This window comes from Pan troglodytes, chromosome 1 (assembly GCF_028858775.2).
Source record: "Pan troglodytes isolate AG18354 chromosome 1, NHGRI_mPanTro3-v2.0_pri, whole genome shotgun sequence".
NCBI classification, from domain to species: Eukaryota; Metazoa; Chordata; class Mammalia; order Primates; family Hominidae; genus Pan; species Pan troglodytes.
This window is the reverse complement of record NC_072398.2, coordinates 208,829,701-208,849,602: the sequence shown is the minus strand read 5'-3', so window position 1 is coordinate 208,849,602 and position 19,902 is coordinate 208,829,701. Positions and strand designations below refer to the sequence as shown.

The 19,902-nt window shown below is 51.6% G+C and overlaps 1 long non-coding RNA gene across 1 annotated transcript in view; it reads left to right on the top strand.

Annotated features, from left to right (window-relative positions):
- Positions 1–19,902, top strand: part of LOC129143479 (uncharacterized) — a 109,487-nt gene that overhangs the window by 6,485 nt on the left and 83,100 nt on the right. Inside the window, exons 2-3 of the long non-coding RNA XR_010154773.1 lie at positions 2,220–2,395; positions 18,975–19,084. This is a non-coding gene — a long non-coding RNA (uncharacterized LOC129143479). The remainder of the gene's footprint in view (positions 1–2,219; positions 2,396–18,974; positions 19,085–19,902) is intronic.

Genomic DNA, 19,902 nt, shown 5'->3' with positions numbered 1-19,902 from the left:
ACCATAGTGACACTCCATCCTTCATGCCTGCCAAGACCCACTTTCCCTCCTTCCAAGACAACACTCAAAGAGAGTTCTGGGGGATTAGCTCCTTTCACTGACTCCAGAGGTGGCATTTGACTCAGATCTGGCCAATCTGAGCACTGGATTTCCCTGGCCACAGTGATTGGCTCCGGGATGGGGGGAATGACACAATCAGAGCCAATGAGAAGCCATGGGAATGACTGGGTGGCCTGACCTTGACTTCACTTTGCAAAGCTTTAGGGGCTACCTTTTGTAGGGACTGGAGATTTGAATGAGAGGGAAGTTTCTTCTGTGGTTTCTTTTAGATTCTGCCTGAGAGGGCCCACGGAGGACTGGTGGCCATGTGGAAATTGAACTGATGCTCACTGAACTCCTGATTATGTCTGGGTCCTAAACTAGGCCTTGGGCCTCCACAGGTGACTCCATTCTTGAAAAGCTCCCAATCTTGTGGGGAGCAGACCCCTAAGGAATGAATCCTGTGTCTTAGTGTGAAGCATCACGAGATGCACGAGATGCTCCTGGGACAAGGAGAAAGATTCCAACTCTGCCTGGCAGGTTGAGAAGGGCTTCCTGGAGGAGGTGGTCCTCAAGTGGAGCCATGACAGATGAATATGAGTTTGCTAGGGCCAGGCACGGTGGCTCACGCCTGTAATCCCAGCACTTTGGGAGGCCGAGGTGGGCCGATCACTTGAGGTCAGGCGTTCGAGACCAGCCTAGCCAACGTGATGAAACCCCATCTCTGTTTTAAAAAATACAAAAATTAGTGGGGAGTGATGGCATGTGCCTGTAGTCCCAGCTACTCAGGAGGCTGAGGCAGGAGAATTGCTTGAACCTGGCAGATGGGGGTTGCAGTGAGCCAGGATTGAGCCACTGCACTCCAACCTGGGCGACAGAGCAAAACTCCGTCTCTTAAAAAAAAAAAAAATGAAGTTTGTTAGGGAAGAAGTCAGGAGAGGCATTGGAGGTGAAGGCACTGAGAAGCAAGAGTTTCTGATGTGTTCAGAAAGAGGAGGTTAGATTAGAGATGAGGACTCGGGGGTTCTCTGTCTTGAAGCAACATATGGATGGGGCTTGGCCAAAGAGGAGGCGGAGACCACGGTCACAGGCTGCTGCTTTTGGCGACCAGGCAGGCACTGGAATGAGCTGAGTCTTTCAAGTATAAGGAAGACCCCATGACCTTCTGGGTCTGGCTTCTATTTCCCATTTTTACAAGAGTAGGGATCCAATAAGTGCTAATTAAAAGAAGCCACAGTGTAATGATAAAGGGCAAATGTCACTGTGGACAGCTGAAAAGTCTACCTAAAGCAGTGGCCCTAAACCCTGGCTACCCACCGGAATCATCAGGGATGCTTTGACAATGTAGGCTGCCTGGACCCCATGCCCAGAGTTTCTGACTTCATAGGTCCAGAGTGGGGCTCAGCAAAATATTCTAATATCTGCTCAGGTGATTCTTTTTCTTTTCTTTCTTTTTTAGACAGATTCTCGCTCTGTTGCCCAGGCTGGAGCGCTGTGGTGTGATCAGAGCACACTGCAGCCTCAACTTCCCAGACTCAAACGATCCTCCTGCCTCAGCCTCCCAAAGTGCTGGGATTACGGGTGTGAGGCACTGTCCCCGGTTTGCCCAGTGATTCTAATTGGATTCTAAGATACAGCTGGGACTGAGAACGACTGATCCAAAAGGAATGCCAGTCGGTGCCTTGCAGGAACTTGTCTTTCCAAATTTTTTGATTTTTTTCAAGAAAAGCCAGAAATTGAGATTTCTCTGTGGAATCTTTATTTTTTTATTATTTTTATTTTTATTTTTTTGAGACAGAATCTCGCTCTGTCGCCCAGGCTGGAGTGCAGTGGCACGATCTCGGCTCACTGCAAGCTCCGCCTCCCAGGTTCACGCCATTCTCCTGCCTCAGCCTCCCGAGTAGCTGGGACTACAGGTGCCCGCCACCACGCCCACCTAACTTTTTTGTATTTTTTTTTTTTAGTAGAGACGGGGTTTCACTGTGTTAGCCAGGATGGTCTCGATCTCCTGACCTCGTGATCCTCCCGCCTTGGCCTCCCAAAGTGGGAATCTTATTTTTAAACGTTGCCTCGACTTTTAAAAAAGGCAAAACTGGGGAGTGTTTATGATGAGCTGTTTCTCAGCTCCTTATCCACACCATGAATCTACAAGGTAGGTGACTATTCTCTCTACTCTGCAGGTGAGGAAACCGGGGCGTGGAGAGGCTGTGTTACTTGCTCAAGGTCACATTGCTAGCAAGTTCCAGATCAAGATGCATCCCCAGGCAGTCTGGCTCCAGACTCCGTGCATTTACCTGCAGAACCCCTCTCCAGCCAGCATCTGACCTGTGGCCCAGGAGTGTGCACCCTCTGGCAGGTGAGGGCTTGGAGCAGAGACCTGGCCATTACAGGAAGCAGCCTGGAGCTGTGGACAGAACGGAGAGAGTGGGGGCCAGCGGCGCTGCTGCCTTCAGACACCGGTTGATGAACCGTCCCATGTGGCCCTGCCCAGGGAGTGGAGCCCAGCGCACAAGGCCTGGCAGGTTCAGACTTGGGTTTTCACCAAATGCCCTACCAGCCCTGGCGCGCTGGCTTGGCCGATCAAGATATTGCAGATAAATAGGCCTCACCTGGTGGTGGGGCTGTTGCATGGGGAGGCGTCAGGCTTTGTCTGTTGCGGTGACTCAGGGCAGGTTATCACCCGGCGGCAGCCTTCACACCTCATGCCCGTGGGCTCCAGGATAGTCCCAGGAAGCATCTGCATCTGAGGTTGGCCCAGACCCACCCAGTGAGCCCGGCTTCTTGTAGATGCCTTATAAAGGAGTGCTATCTTCCTGCACGCTTTGGAGATAGGGCTGGGGGCACTTCGGAGACAGGGCTGGTTCAGAGATAGGGCTGGGATAGAGATTTGGGCAATGGGCAAGAGAAAGCGTTCAACCAGCCCAGTGGGGTAGACCAAGGAAAGTGGCCGTTTTCTGTGGGCTTACTATGTGGATCTCACTGGACTAAGCACCTTTGCATCTGATTTCTTAATTTCACAGTTCTGAGGGGTCGTTGTTATTATCTCCATTTCACAGAAGAGGAAGTTGAGGCTCCGAGAGGTGAAGTGACTTGGCCAAGGTTTCATGGCTTTGAAATGCATCTGGGTTTAAGTCCAGGTTGTTCCTTGGCCATTGACCGACTGACCTCTAGATATGTAAGGCTGCTCTCTCAATCCCCACTCAGATCCTACTGACTCCACAACCCAAGGCTTTACTGCCCTGCCCTCACGGGTCACGGCTGTGTATACCTTGGTGGCATAGGTCAGCAGGCACCTTGGACAGACCTGCCCAAGGGAGGATGATCTACAGGGACAGTGGCATTTGAGCAGCTCAGTTGTAGAGAGATCTGCAGCTGGCAATCGTTAACACGCTGATCCAATCATATAATGAATCTCTGGCCACCAGGCCAAGCATCATTTTAGTTGAGATAACTAAATAAGAACAAAATTGTATGTTTTTATCTAGCTTGGAAGTAGTGATTATTTTGTTTTCCAGCTCATTTTTAGCCTCATAAAAGTAGTTTAAAAATTACCATTGTTGTGCCAGGTGCAGTGGCTCATGCCTGTAATCCCAGCACTTTGGGAGGCTGAGGCGGGCGAATCACGAGGTCAGGAGATCGAGACCAGCCTAGCCGACATGGTGAAACCCCGTCTCAACTAAAAATACAAAAAAAATTAGCCAGGTCTAGTGGTGCATGCCTGTAGTCCCAGCCACTTTGGAGGCTGAGGCAGGAGAATCGCTTGAACCCGGGAGGCGGAGGTTGCAGTGAGCGGAGATCGCGCCATTGCACTCCAGCCTGAGGGACAGAGCAAGACCCCATCTCAGAAAAAAATTACCATTGTTGTGTTTTTATTTCTGCTAAGAGCTCCCCTTCCTGCCCCTCTGCAGACAGGCTGGCCAGGTGGCCGCTGGGCCTGTGTCTTTTGTTGCTTGTCTGTTTGGCCCTGGTAGAGGGTGGCATAGGCTGGACCCAGATGAAGGCCTTACCAAATGGAGGGTCTGAACTTGGAGGCCGGGAAGTTTTCTGGAAGGGCTTCCTGGGCTCAGCCAGGCACATTTCCCAGGAGGGCCCCATTCTGTGGGGTGGGCTGGGTAGCTAGCAGGTGGCTAGATCCTGGGCTGCACTGGGGAGACAGAGGCCAGGCCAAGCCTCAGTGGCTGCCCAGTCTTCAGTGAGAGCCCAGCTTCTTAGCCTAGTGTTCCAGGCTCCTGTTTATCAGGCCCTTGCCCCCACCTCCAGTTTCCTCCCCTGCCCTGTCTTCCTTGCCCCCTCCAGCCCTGGACCACCCGGCGATCCCGCTGTCTCACACCTCCATGCCTTCTCACAGTTTGTTTGCTCTGCTAGGATTCCCTTTCCTTATTTGCAGGGATAACTTATGTGAAAGAGCTCAGCACTAAGTTAAACTCATCATTGGTGCTTTAAAAGCTCACCTTCCTCCTCCCTCCCTCTCCCTTCTTCCATCCCTCTCTCCTTCCTTCCTTCTGTGTGTGGAAGCATCACCCTGCCTGGTCTAGGGGGAACTCTTAGTATGATGGAAGAAGCACAGAAGCAAGCCTGAGAAGCCTCAAGTCTAGACAGATGCCAGAAACGTCTGAGGCCCTCTGTTGAGGCAGTTGGTTGGGTTTGACCATGCAGGATCCAGGATCCAGGAACCCTGAGATCCTTCCCTGCCTACTCTTAGTCCACCTGTTATGGGCGAGGCTCCTCCCTCTTAGAGGTGGATCACGTGACCTGCCTAAGCCAACCTGCTCATTGTTTGGTTGCGTCAGAGCCCATGGGACATGATGAGATGCTACTGGGGCTGCTAGGACAGACCCAAGCCCTCCTTGTCCTGGACTTGAGTCTGAACCTGGTTTTCCAGCCTCCTCTCCATACTGTGAGCTCTCCACTGCCTCCCAGTAAATGCCCCTTGAGCACCAGGAAGTCAAATCGGATTCTGTTTGCAATCAAGCAGCTGTAAGGGAGACACCCCTCAAATCGCAAATGTCCACTCCCAACTCCTGAGACAGAGGCACCCATGTCTCTCCAGCTGTCGCCGCCCAGAACTGAGAGCCAGGGCATCAACAGGGAGGAAACAGATAAACAAAATGTGGTTTCCACATACAACGAGATACTCTTCAGCCTTGAGAAGGAAGGAAATTCTGATACACGCTGCATCATGGATGAACCTAGAAGATAGTATGCTGGGTGAAATAAGCCAGATGCAAAAAGACAAATACTGTATGATTTCCTCTTACACGAGGTACCTAGAGTAGTCAAATTCATAGAGACGAGGCAGAATGGTATTACCAGGGTAGTGGTGATAGTGCCTGGAGGAAGGGTAGTGCCCTATTTTGGATCAGCTGATTCAGTCCCTGAGTGGCACTCATTGTCCAGCTCCAGGAGTTGCCTGGGCCTAGCAGCTGGGACTTTGCCCCGGGGGCTTCCTAGCTCCACATCTAATCCTTTCTGTTGAGACTTGGGAGCGGGGATGGAGGGACTACATCTGCTATGCTGGCACCATGAGCAGAACCACCTTCCAAACTGAAGGGTCCTCAGGTGCCCAGAAGTGAATTCGCAAGTGGGGAAAAAAGGAGGCCCCAAAGCTGGCAAGAGGCAGTTGGCAGGCATAGGGGCTGGCCTTTGTGGCCACGCCTGGCCTTCCCAGCAGGAAGGGATGAGGGGGGTTCCTGGGGAGAGGAGTGGGGAGAGCGGCTTGGACTGGATGAATCTAGGCTTGAATATATCTTTGCCACTCATCACCTGTGAGAGCTTGGGCAGGTCACCTTACTTCTCTGAGCCTTGGTTTCCTCATCTGTAAAATGGGAATAATCCTACATGCTTTCTGGAATTACTGTGAAGATTAAACATGATAAATCCTGTGAGATTTTGAGTCTGCTGCCTGTCAAAGAGTCCACAAATGTTTGCTTTTACTGTTATGAAGAATAAGAACCCTGCCTCGGACCAAACCGGGTTAATTCCTTAAAGAGTTGGTCTTGGTTGTAATTCCAACCAAGCTGAGGGACACTGGACAACTGACTAGGGCTTCCTCTTTGGAGGTCAGTTTGCTCATTGTAAAAGGGGGATAACAGCAGTTCCTACGTTAAGGGTAGATGTGAGGATTAAATGACATGATGCATAGAAAATGCTTAGCACTGTGCCCGGCACATAGTAGGTGCTCAGTAAATATCAGTTCCTCCTCACCACCTCCCCTCCTTGTTCTGGATGTGGAAGAGCAGGCATTGTGGGGAATACAGATGCCCCAGATCTGGAGTCAGAGAACTAGGTTCTGCCCCAGGCAGGGCACTAAATTGCTGAGCTTTCTTTGGGTGGGATCCTGACCCGTGGGTCTCAGTCAGCCTCTGTTAAGTGATGACATTGGAATTGATGGTCCCACCTCTGTCTGTAACATTCCACATTGTGAGAAAAAAACACTTAAAAAAAACCTAGTGTTACTTAAATAAAGGACTGAAGGCAGCTGCTCCCTGCTTGAGGTGGGGCTGGAACAGGAGGAGGCTGCACTTTTGCTTCGGGAAATCCCCTTCAGAGGCCCTTTTTGTTTAGTAGAGGGCAGGTGTCTCCCCCTGCACCTCCCGAGCAAAGTGAAGGACGTGGCCCTGTGAGGTGAGGAGCAGGTGCTGGCAGCTGGAGAGTGGGACTTTGGCAGGCCCTAGGGACATGGAGCAGAGTGGAGATGGGCCAGGGTTCCTCAGCAGAGGGGGTGCTCAGGGGCAAGGGGGCATAGAGCGGGCTGGCTGGGAGGGTCTAGGAATATTCAGTTTGGTATTGCTGCTGGTTAGGTCCTGAAGTCTCTCTCTTTCCCCAAACCTTCAGTAGAGTCTGTTGTACACCCAGCCTTGTGTGTGGGTGGGGTGGGGGGCTTGGGGAATGAAGCGTTAGGGAGCAGAGAGAGGCTGGGAGGCAGCAGGGTGCAGGGGGGATGTGCCTCAGGTCAACGGTAGAGCTAGTGGTGAAGGGACACAGAAGTCCTGCTTGGGAGACCTCAGCAGTGTTGAGAAGGGCATTGGAGACCCTGCAGTACGGAGCGTGGGGTTTTGGACTATTTTATTAATTATAATTATTGGTTGAAACTAAGAACAGGGTGAGCCCAGAGGACATGGGGACATTGGGGTTATGGTTTTACATTTGTGCAATTTGGATTGGCAGAGACAAAAGGGCATCCTCATTGGAAGGGGGTGGGTGGGGGAATGGCATGACCCAAGGCCTGGCACGAAGTTGGCATGGAGCACCACATGGTGTTGCTGCAGAGGGCCGTGGGGCTGCAGCATGAAGGGCCTGGCACGCTAGATGATGGACTTGACTTTCTATAGGTGATGGGGAGCCCTGGAAGACTTCAGAGCAGGGGAGGGACAAGGAGCAAGGTGGCCGTGGGAAGATGGCTCCAGCAGCGTGCAGAAGATGGACAGGAGTGGATAGGGACAAAGGTGGAAAAGGAGAGAATAAACATCTGCCGTTCGTTCACTGCAGAGGGTTTGCTGTGATCAGATCAACCCAGGTGGGTGACCGAGGTGGGTGAGAGGCAGGCTCTTGGGAAAGAGGGCACGTAGGTACCCGTCCTGGAGGCAACCCAACCTCATGTGCATCAATCACCGCCTGCATCCCAGTCTCGACTTTCCCTGTGACTCAGCCCCCTGAGGACCCAACACAGGGTTGGGGGAATTTGGAAAGTCTACCTTTTTGGAGATGACTCAGTTAAAAGGGCAGGGCCAGGGAAGGCGATCTCTCACTCCAAAAACTTACGTCATCACCAAATCTTCATGGGTCACAGCTAAGGTCCAGCCACCACACCCACTGATCTCCTGTTACAGATGGGGAAACTGTGGCCTGGAGAGGGGAAGGCACCCGTGCAGGCTTTTGTGGCCAGAGCAAAAGCCTGGGGCCTGCTCAAGTTCATCACTCCCTGTGTGACCCTGGGTGAATCTCTTCTCCTCTCTGGGCCTCCATTTTCTCATCTCTAAAATGGGATAACCAAGTCTGCCCTGAACATTCGATCTTCTCTCACCCTCTTACTTCTTTGCCTTCCTTTCCAGCACCGTCTGTCCTCGCCCAAGCCTTTGGTTCCAGGTACAGGTCTCGGATGTCTTCACAGCTCACAGGCCTCTCTGTGACCCCCTCAGCCTGCGCATGGCTCCCCCGCACCCCCTGCCCACCCAGGACCCTGCTTTCCTTGGGGACACTCCTCTGTCCCTGTCACACTCTGCCAGGCTGGGGTCTTCTTCGTTGCTGTCCCCTGCTGACCTCCCCGACACCTTCTGCATTCCTTGAAGACTTGGCTCATGCTCTTTCCTTCCACCCATCCCATCACCATCCTGGGTGATGTTAGTGACATCATGGATGACCTGTCTAGCCCCCTGGCTGCCACTTCCTGGACCTTCTTATCTCCAGGGACTCCCTCCTCCACAGGCCCACCACCTTGCCACCCTGGGCCTTATCATCCCTCAGGACCACTGTCCCCTGAAACGCTAAATGCTGAGCCCCACTCTCTGATGGTGACCACTTCCCACCCCCTGGGCCCCCACCACACTACACCTGCCCTGAGACCTCCTGTGCAGCCCCCTGAAAGGCCTGGCCAGTGGAGCACTCTCTTCTCTCCCCCAGGCCTCCCTGGCTCCATCTGTTTCCCGACACTCCTAGTCTTGACTGGCCCCACCTTCCCCTTCTCTGCTGCTGGCACCCCTATGTCCTGCAGGTCCCCAGGCCCTTGGTGGGCACAGCCTTGGCTTGCCTTCTCCACCCGCCCACCCACCCAACAGTGGCCCCTCCACTCCCCTCTTCGCCTGCTGTCCTCTGAAACCCCAGTTGAGGGCTCCTGCCTGGGGCCCGGCTGTCCCTGCCACTGTCTTCTGGATCCTGTTCCCCACCATCTCCTCTGGGGCCTCACACCTGCAGTCCTCCCCACCCTCCCCCATCCCTTCCTTCTCCTTCCTTCTCTGGCTCAGCCCTCTTAGCTTCTTATCATGGCTAAATCCTCACATCTCAAAGTAAAGGACCCCAAACCTCTCTTGATCCTGCATCTTCTCTCTGGGCACCAAGATCTTCCCTTGGCCTGGGACTTCCCAATCGTGGTCAGTGAACACGTCTTCATTTCTCCCCTGCATGCTTCAGGCCACTGCCAACTCCATCTCCCCTCCCCCATCAGCCAGCAGAGGGATGCTGCCCATGATCTTGTTGCCAAGTCCAATGGTTAACCCTTTATGCCTTAGCCAATGCGTCTGCCATTTTTTCCTTCTGGGAACTTCTTCTCTCTCTGTGTTAGAGCCTCCCCTATGGCCATTCTCCTCTGCTTCTTTACTAACAGAGCCTAGATTTTATTCAGGAGTACAATGTGCTCTGCTAAAGGACCACATTTATCAACCTTCCCTGTACCTGGGAGTGGCCAATGAGGTGGAAGTGAAAACCAGAGGGGGCGGGGTGGAAAAGGGCCTCCAGGAACACTCAACTAGGAGGCAAGTCTTCTGCTCTGGCTTATTCCTCCTTTTTGCTGCTGGAACATGACTGTGATGGCTAGAGCTGCAGCAGCAATCTTGTGACCATGAGGTGACCTTGAAGATGGAAATCAGAGCTAAGAATAGCTGAGCAAGAGAGAAAGGGCCCCAGGCTCTGAAGACAGTGGGCTGCCTACCTCTGCATTTCTTTCCCAAAGGAGAGAACTGAACCTGTGTCTTGATCAAGCCACTGATTTGTGTTCTCTGCTGCTTGTAGCAGAATCCAATCCTAGATTATTATGCAATTTTGGAACGTGTTTCCTGGTTTTCCTCTTACCTCTTGCGTTGACCTTCCCGTTTCTGTTTGTGGGTACCTTCATTGTCCCTCTAATAAAACATGGGGACTCCCAGTTTTCTGTTCTGGGCCCCCCTTTTTTCCTGCATCTCCTACTTCCTAAGCAGTCTTGTTCTTGCTTGTGGCTTCTTCATATCAGATGCAGGTGACTTTGAATCTTCAGCACAGACTCTCCCAGGCCTCCAGACCAGAATATTCAGCCAGGATGTCCTATAGTATCCTCAAGCTCAATCGACCCCAAATTCTTCCTGGTGCCTGTTTCTCCTTCCAGAGACCCCAACTCAGCTGATGAATCTTCTACCACCCAGTTGGCCTGTTGCAAACCCAGGAGTCATTCCCTCCCTTTTCCTTACTCTTTTATCCCCTCAACTCCTCACATACAATCATTCATTAAGATCTAGCGATTGACCATGTCACACCCACTAGATTGGCTATTATAAAAAAAAAAGAAAATAACAAGTGCTGGTGAGGATGGGGAGGAACTGGAATTTTGTGCATTGCTGGTGGGAATGTGAAGTGGTCAGCCACTGTGGGCTACAGTGTGGAGGTTCCTTAAAAAATCAAACATAAAATTACCATATGATCCAGCAATTCCACTTCTGGGCATATACCCCCCAAAAAGTGAAATCAGGGCTCAGAAAGATATTTGTACAATCATGTTCACAGCAGCACACAATAGCCAAAAAGGGGAAGTAACCCAAGTGTCCATCAATGGCTGAACAGATAAACAAAATGTGGTATCCACATACAATGAGATACTCTTCAGCCTTAAGAAGGAAGGAAATTCTGCCTGTAATCCCAGCACTTTGGGAGGCCGAGGCAGGCAGATCACGAGGTCAGGAGATCGAGACCATCCTGGCTAACATGGTGAAACCCTGTCTCTACTAAAAATACAAAAAATTAGCAGGGCGTGGTGGCGGGCACCTGTAGTCCCAGCTACTTGGGAGGCTGAGGCAGGAGAATCGCTTGAACCTGGGAGGCGGAGGTTGCAGTGAGCCGAGATCACGCCACTGCAGTCTAGCCTGGGTGACAGAGCGAGACTCTGTTTCACACACACACACAGAAAAAAAAAAAAAAGAAGAAGGAAGAAAATTCTGACACATGTCGCATGATGGATGAACCCTAAAGACACTGTCTGTGCTGGGTGAAATAAGCCAGACGCAAAAAGACAAATACTGTATGATTCCACTCACACAGGGTACCTAGAGTAGTCAAATTCATAGAGATGAAGCGGAATGGTATTACCAGGGGTTGCGGAGTTCGCATTTAATAGGTACAGGGTTTCAGCTGTGAAAACGTTCTGGAGGTGGGTGGTGTGATGGTTGCACAATGGGAATGTACTTGCTGCTGCAGGAACTGTACACTTAAAAAGGTTAAAATGGCAAATTTTATTTTACAACAATTAAAACAAGATCTAGCAATTTTACTGTTTTTTTTTTTCCTTGTGATGGAGTCTCACTCACTCTGTTGCCTGGGCTGGAGTGCAATGGCACGATCTCAGCTCACTACAACCTCCGCCTCCGGGGTTTGGGTGATTGTTAATGCCTCAGCTCCTGAGTAGCTGGGACTACAGGTGCCCGCCACCATGCCCAGCTAATTTTTGGATTTTTAGTAGAGATGGGGTTTTGTCATGTTGGCCTGGCTGGTCTAGAACTCCTTTTTTTTTTGAGAAGGATTCTCACTCTGTTGCCCAGGCTGGAGTGCAGTGGTGTGATCTCGACTCACTGCAACATCTGCCTCCTAAATTCAAGCAATTCTCCTGCCTCAACCTCCCAAGTAGCTGGGATTACAGGTGCCCACCATCATGCCCAGCTAATTTTGTATTTTTTTTTTTTTTTTTTTTTTTTAGTAGAGACAGGGTTTCATCATGTTGGCCAGGCTGGTCTCAACTCCTGACCTCAGGTGATCTGCCTGCCTTGGCCTCCCAAAGTGCTGGGATTACAGTGATGAACAACCATGCCTGGCTGCAATTTTACTTTCTAAATGATCTCAAATTCATTCCTTTTTTCCTTCATAGTAGTTGACTCTCAGTGGGACCAATGGAGAACCTTCTTTCTGGGTTTCCTGCCTCCAATTTCACTCTCACCATCCATAGCCTAACTCCCTCTTCATCAGAGTGTTTTTCTAAACCTCAAATCTGTTCATGTCATTTCTTTCCATAGAACCCTCCATGGTTCCCCATGGCCTATGGCATTAATTCTAAACCTCTTAGCCTGGCATTCAAGACCCTCCCTGATCCGCCCCCTGCCTGTCTTCCCAGCCACCACCTCCCTCTTTTTGGCTCAGTCATTCCTCCAGTGCTCTGGGCTGTTTCACACCCCTGTGCCTTTCTCTCCACCTACATGCTCATCTCTGCCTTCTCTCCTGACACTGCTACATGACATCTCTGCCTTCTCTCCTGTGTCCAGCCCATTCATCCTCTGAGTCTGTAGAAGTCCAAAGACTTCTCTGTGATGCTCTCACAAAGCTGTCTTTTCTCTCCTTACGCTGTTTCTTTCCAGCTGTATCTGTTACTGCACACATCTGGCTGTTCTGCAATGATTTGCTTGCATGGCTGTCTCCGGGAACTCCTTCAACTTCTCTCCTCTTCTTTCAGGAAGTCCTTCCCGATTCCTTCCAGCCTACAATGACATCCGCCTCCTCTGAGCTCACAATCTCTTGCAACCCATCGGAAGCACCATGTTAGCACTTGATTGTTCCCCTGTCTTATCTTCAATTCTCCCATGAAGATTAGTCTTGGCTCTTGGACGAGCTCATAAAAAGCCTCCTTGGTTAGATTCACCTGAACTGGGGAGGCGGAGGTTGCAGTGAACTGAGATCATGCCACGGCACTCCAGCCTGGGTGACAAGATTGAAACTCCGTCTAAAAAAAAAAAAAAAGCTCCTTTGTTGTAAGCTCAGTTCTGTTCCCTGGAGGAAGGGCAGGAGCGGACACTCAGTGGGCAAATTTGTGCCAGGCACTCTCGAGCCTGCTGTGTCCTTTCGTTCATCTGACAACTCTGAAGCGAGCGTTGTCATTTCCATGTTACATTTGAGGAAGCTGCAGCTAAGAGGGTTAAGGGGCTGGGATCACAAAGCATCGCAGTAGAAGAGTGAGGGCTCGAACCCAGGCCAGTCAGACTCCCAAACTTGTGCTCTGCTCCGGGCCAAAGCTGAGCCCCAGAAAGACGTGCTGGGTTGGACTGGGCTGAATGGCCCCCGCCCCGTGCATGTCTGTGCACATGTGGCAGTGTTTGATTTTTCCAGCAAACTCGAGCACATGCAAGTTGGAGGCGGCATCAAGGGAAAACAGCTCATGTTGGTCCTTGCTCCAGGTCTGGGGAAGCATCCAGGGCGGTGGGGGCAGGGCAGGGCGCTGGGCGGCAGCAGGGGCAGTGGGCAGGTCTCCGTGGTCATCCCAGGAAGCCCTCAGCTGTGACCTGTGACGGCTGCCCAGGGGTACGGCCCTCCTCACTGGGAATAACTCCTCACATTTTCCGGGACGGTGTTTGAGGGTGTGCGTTTGGCAGAAAGGATTAGAGTTACCATTCACCAGTTGCTAAGATCGTGGGCAACTCCTGTACCCTCTCTGGTTCTCATTTTATTTTCGACATCTACAGAATGGGTATTTATTTATTTATTTATTTTGTGAAAAACAGAGACAGAGTCTTGCTCTGTCACCCAGGCTGAAGTGCAGTGGCGCTACCATAGCTCACTGCAGCGTTGACCTTTCTACATGGGAGGCTACCTGGGAGGAGCCATGTGATCTCTTCAAGGATCCTCCTCCCTGAGGCTCTGGGGGGCTCAAGCCATCCTCCTCCCATGTAACCTTCCATGTAGCTGGGATCTCAGGCACGTGCCATCCTGCTGGCTAATTTTTTTGATTTTTTTTTTTTGTAGAGATGAGGGCTCACTTGGTTCCCCAGGCTGGTCTTGAACTCCTGTACTCAAGCAGTCCTCCTCCCTCTGCCTCCCAAAATGCTGGGATTACAGGCATGAGCCACCTGACCTGGCCCAAAATGGGCATTTAACTAGTTTTCCGTCTCTTGGATTTCCGTGGGCAGATCCTTTGCAAGGATAGCTGTGACAGGATAGCTGATGAAAAGTCCTGTGTCCTTCCGAGAGGCTTGGTCATCTACCCTGGGAGCTTCATAACATAGAGGTGGGGAAGAATGGCCAGTCCCAATTTACAGATAGACGGGACCCCTGACCATAAATGTATACAATCATGAGATGCCAATTAAAAATAGTATTAATTAAAAAGAATGCAATGAAAAAGGAAAGTGGAGAGGTATAATAAGAAGGGACCTTCTGTGGCTGGGCACGGTGGCTCCTGTAATACCAACACTTTGGGAGGCCAAGGCTGGCGGATCACCTGAGGTCAGGAGTTCAAGACCAGCCTGGCCAACATAGTGAAACCTCATCTCTACTAAAAATACAAAAATTAGCTGGGTGCGGTGGCGTATACCTGTAATCCCAACTACTTAGGAGGCTGAGGCAGGAGAATTGCTTGAACCTGGGAGGCACAGGTTGCAGTGAGCTGAGATTGTGTCACTGCATTCCAGCCTGGGCTACAGAGCGAGACTCCATCTCAAAAATAAAGGGACCTTCTGATGTTGAACTGAAATCACAAATACCTGTCTGTATGAATCTGTGATTTATCTATATATATGTGTACATATAAACACACAGATGGACAGGTGTCGGAATAGATACAGAAGCATGTCTATGTATATGTCTCTTTAGCAGCTTGTAGAGAAGAAGCTGGGACTTAGTGACATTAGACTGAGGTTTCCAGACTAAGTCCAGAAGCCCTTCTGTTTGACATTACCCAATAGATGGAAGCCAGGGTATAAGATGCTAAATAATTGTAATTTAGGGACAAGGGGTGGAGAGTTTAATGGCAGGGAAGTGAGAAGTGGAGAAAGATTATCACATTATTACTAGTTGAGAGGACCAGAGAGGGAAGGTCAGTGGCCCACAGTCACACAGTGCAGGCTGGTGGCAAAACAAAAGCCAGAACTCAGCTTAAAAAAAAAAAAAAAAAAAAAAAAAGAAAGAAGAAAGAAAGAAAATAGAAGAAGCCCCAACTCTCACTATTGATTATATCTACTTTGCGCTAGGTCGCTGTGTGCTAAGGTGACTCTTCCCAGCCACCTGAAGGGATAAGTACCTTCATCATCATTTTCAGATGTGGAAGCGGAAGCTCAGCGAGGTTCCAGGGTGCACGCTTGGTTAGTGCGAGGCCACCATTTGCACCTAAGTCTGACGCCAAAGCTGGTGTTCTCAGCCAACCAGCCCGCCCCCACACTGGCACAGACACTTGTGAGTTTGTGGAAAGTCGCATATGGACCAGGGCAGCAGCTACTTTGAGGCCCCAGAGAGCCAGTCAGGGCAGATGGCCAGGCTGGTCGCTGGGTGCCAGTTGTCAGGCCCTCAGCCGTGTGCAGCCAGGTGTGCAAAGACTCCGTCAACAGGCGGTGCGTTGCCTGGGGAGCTGGCTCACCACTCAGACCTTGGTTTCCCCAAATGTAGACGTTGATTGATCCCAAGGTGCTTCCCAACCCCACATTCCTGGCCTCTCTCCCCGAGGGGGCTCAGGGTTGAGGTTTGGTTGGGGGAGAGGCCCGGGCCCCTCCCTTTCCCCCAAGGTGTGAGCTACCCAGGGAACATGGGGCCGGCTGTCATGGCAACCCTGTGTTGCGAAATGACGTAATCGGAGTTCCAAACGTGTGAAATCAAATACAACATCCGCAAACACAGCCTGGGGGTCGGCATGGCAACCACAGGGCACCGGGACAGGCAGGCACTCTCCGCCCTGAGCAGCCAGCCTGGCTCAGCCACCTGGGTGGGCAATGAGGGCACACCGTCCCCTCTCCATGCAGGCCCCACCTCCTCCCTCCGCTGGGGCCCTCTCCTTTTCTCTCCTCTCCTCCTTCTTCCTCTTCTCCTTGCTTCTCCGGGAAGCAGTGTGCCAGGTGGTTAAGGAAGTCAGCTCTGGCACCCCAGACAGACCAGGTTTCACGTCCTGCCACCTACCAGTGGTGAGGTTTTTGGCAATCCACTTTACCTCTTGAACACTATTCACCTCACCTGAAAAATGGGCGTAATAATAAAACTCACCATATAGTTTTGGAGGGGGGCTGATGACGTGAACATAGGCACCTAGTACTGGTCTGTATTAGATGGGAGCCATTATCCTGCCTTTTCTCATCTTTCTTCCCTGCTGTGGTTCCTTTCCTTGCCTACCACTCCCAGGGCACCTGCAGGCACCAGGAGTGACAGTGGCTTGCAGCCTGGACCCCCAGGTGATCGGTCAGGCCCTGTAGGGCTTTGCCATGTGATCTCATAGATGGTCCTCTTCGCTATGAAATAGGGGCATGACCCACGGGCCACTGGCATCAGCAACACCTGAGTGCTGGGTAGAAAGTGCAGATTCCTGGACTCCTGCCCCCTTATACTTGATTCAATGGGTCTAGGGTGGGGCCCAGGACACAAGTTCTCCGGGTGAACCTAACCAGACACTCCAGTGTGAGAATCCCTGGACCAGGTGTTTCCTGTGGCTCATATGGCTGACTCTGATGGGCCTCCAAGACCCAAATTCCTGGCTCTGACTGATTACCTTCCAGGCTCTTTTTATTTTGTGACGCTGTGGCCACCAGGCCAGGGCAGGCTTCCTCTGGTTTCTATGTCTGTCCCATTCATTCTTTTTTTTGGAGACAAGGTCTTGTTCTGTCACCCAGGCTTGGAGTGCAGTGGGGTAATCATGGCTCACTGCAGCTTCAACTTCCCCAGCTCAAGCGATTCTCCCGCCTCAGCCTTCTGAGTAGCTGGGACTACAGGCACGCTCCACCACACTTGGCTAATTTTTTTCTTTCTTTGAGATGGAGTCTTGCTCTGTTGCCCAGGCTGGAGTGCAGGGGCGCATCTTGGCTCACTGCAACCTCCCCCTCCCGGGTTCAAGTGATTCTCCTGTCCCAGCCACCTGAGTAGCTGGGACTACAGGCATGCACCACCACACCCAGTTAAATTTTTTTGTAGTTTTAGTAGAGATGGAGTTTCACCATGTTGGCCAGGCTGGTCTCCAACTCTTGACCTCAAGTGATCAACCTGCCTTTGGCCTCCCAAAGTTCTGGGATTACAGGCGTGAACCACCATGCCTGGCCTCACCTGGCTAATTTTTATTTATTTATTTTTTTGTAGAGTCGGGGTTCTCGTTACGTTGCACAGGCTAGTCTCAAACTCATGGGCTCAAGTGATCTTCCCATCTTGGCCTCCCAAAGTGCTGGGATCACAGGTGTGAGCCACTGTGCCTGGCTGTCTCATTCATTCAATCAACAAATGTTTCTCATGCCAGGCCCTGGGCCACATTCACCTTTCCCACACCAGTGAGGAACAGATGCTGCCCTGTGTGTTTGGGGTGGGGGTGGCGGGGCTGAGAAGGTAGAGGCAAGTCTGTGACTCGGTTTCTTCGTGTGTAAAATGGGGATAATGCTTTGATAATGAGTGTCCTGCTACTCTTGAGCTGGCGTAGGGCTCTGGCGAGAGGATGACAAGGACACATTCTCCGGGGACCTGTGGCCTGCCAGGCACTGCGCTAGATGCTTTGTATAGGTAACGCTGGATGCTCCCAGTAACTTTTCAGGTGGGGGCTATTTCCCTTCATTTTATGCTTGGGAAAATGAGGCTCAGCAGGTGACTTGACTCACCTGAGATCACTCACCACATACCCAGTTTAGGATTTAAATCCTTCCCTGGCTCACGTTCCCCTTCTAGCCACTGTTCTTCGTCTGCCTCTCCTTTCCCTCTCCCCTCCCCTTCCTCCAGCCTCTTCTCTTCCACTCCATTCTCCTTCCTCTTCCTTGTCTATTTTTCATCAAAAGGTCTAGAGTTTTCCGCACTCACTCTTTCCATGTCTGCACTTGCCGGTCACCCCTTAGTCCTGAGGTCTGTCTCCCCATCCCGCATCCTTCCACGGTGACCAGGACCTCTGTGAGCAGAACCCAGTGGTTCTGACCTCTTAGTAGCCTTGATGCTGGGGGTTGCCCCTCCTCCTCACAGTCCGCTCTTCTCCTAGGCTTTACTTTCCTCCACCTCTCCTGGGTTTTCCTTCTTTTTTTTTTTTTTTTTTTGAGACGGAGTCTTGCTCCGTCACCCAGGCTGGAGTGCAGTGGTGCGATCTCGGCTCACTGCAACTTCCGCCTCCCAGGTTCCAGTGATTCTTCTGCCTCAGCCTCCTGAGTAGCTGGGACTACAGGCATGCGCCACCATGCCCGACTAATTTTTGTATTTTTAGTAGAGACGGGGTTTCGCCGTGTTGGCCAGGATAGTCTTGAACTCCTGACCTCAAGTGATCTCCCCACCTCAGCCTCCTAAAGTGCTGGGATTACAGGCATGAGCCACCATGCCCGGCCTCTCCTGGGTTTTCTTAATCTTTCCATTTAAAGGATTTTTTAAAATCCGAACATTTGTTGAGCACCTGCCTTGTGTCCAGGCTGTGCTAAGCGGGGATATGCGGTGGCCAGACCTTCTGGATCCTTGTCTTCCTGTGTGTGGGCTCAGGAGCTGTGCCTGCTCTGCGCCTCCACTCTCTGCTCTGGCGCTCACTCTCCTCCTTCCCTTCCCTGCTGCCTATGCCTCTCTCCACATGCTCTTTCTTGACAGTCTTGTCTACCATGGCCTCAGCTACCAGCTACCGCCTGAGGACTCCCCAGCCTTCAGTCCAGAACATTCTGGACAGAACATTATTCTGTAATGACCTTCAGAGTCTATCAGGATCCCTCTGCCTGCCCCTAACCCTGGACTCCAGGCACCCCCTCCAGTTCTTCCTTCACAAATTGCCACAGTGCTTTCTCTAAGTCACACTGGTCCACTGCGACTGCTCAGTGCTACGAGGTGGAATCCTCATTCTTTCACCCGCTCGACTCCTATTCATCCTGTAAGACTCAGTCCAGGTACCACCTCCTCCAGCAGGTCCTCCAGGATTGACCCAGTGACTCTGCTCCATGTGTCCCCAGCACAGGAGCTCCCCTCCAGCATGGTGGGATAGAGCCCAGGGCCTGGCACAGAGTGAGAATGGCCCCAGTGAATGTGGATCGGAGACCCAGTGGCTGTAAGAGCTCACAAACAGTCTAAATCTCTTGTTTTACCCACAGGGACAGGAGGTCTAAGGTCTCAAATGGATTTAGCAGCAGAGCCAAGACTCCAGCCCAAGTGCCTGGATCCCATTTCAGAGTCTGTCCCATCAGAGCACACAGCCGGGAAGGTGAGACAGCAGGTATCGTGGAGAGAGGCCACTGATTGGTCAGTGTCAGGCATGCTGAGTTATCTGTGGCCCTGTCCTATTCTGAGCATATTTTCCTCTGCACAGATAAAGTCAGATCTTTGCACTTGTCCAGTGAGGTGTTCCTCACGGTAAATGGATGACAATTGACAAAGTGCCTACTGTGCGCCCACCTTGGCCTGGGGCTTTCGTGGGTGTTATCTTGCTTCCATTGTCTTGGGGAAGGAGCCAGGAGGGATGTGGAGGACAGAGGACTTCCTTAAAGGTGGGATCATGGCACAGCACCTTGGCTTCTTCCTTGAGTGCTGGGTGCTCGGCAGGTGCTTGCCAAGGTGTGCGTTGCACAGAGGATTTGCTGGCTGGGTCCCATGAGCTTGCAGAGCTGAGCTTGGCTGGAGAGTAATTGGAATACCAAAAATGCTCGACCTTGGACTGCAGCTTCTGTATCACCAGGGCCAGCTGGGCTGTGGTCCCAGCTTCCAACTCAGAGACCTGGGTTCTTCCACTGAGTCCCAACTGGTTGAGCACTTCTGGGATGAGTTATGGTGCAGCATGGTGCTCCAGTATCCAGCATGGGCCCTGACACTCAGGAGGCCCTCGTATATGGCTATTGAGTGATTGAGCTACCTGTGCCATCTTGGAGGTGGCCATGTCCCTCAGGCCTCAGTCTCCTGGTAACAAAAAGGGATCCTTTCTTGTTCCAGAGGACAGGACTTAAAACCCTTAGGGGCGAGCGCTCCTTGAGCACTTACTGTATGCCATGCCCTGTTCTAACACTTCACATGTGCAAACTCGTTTAA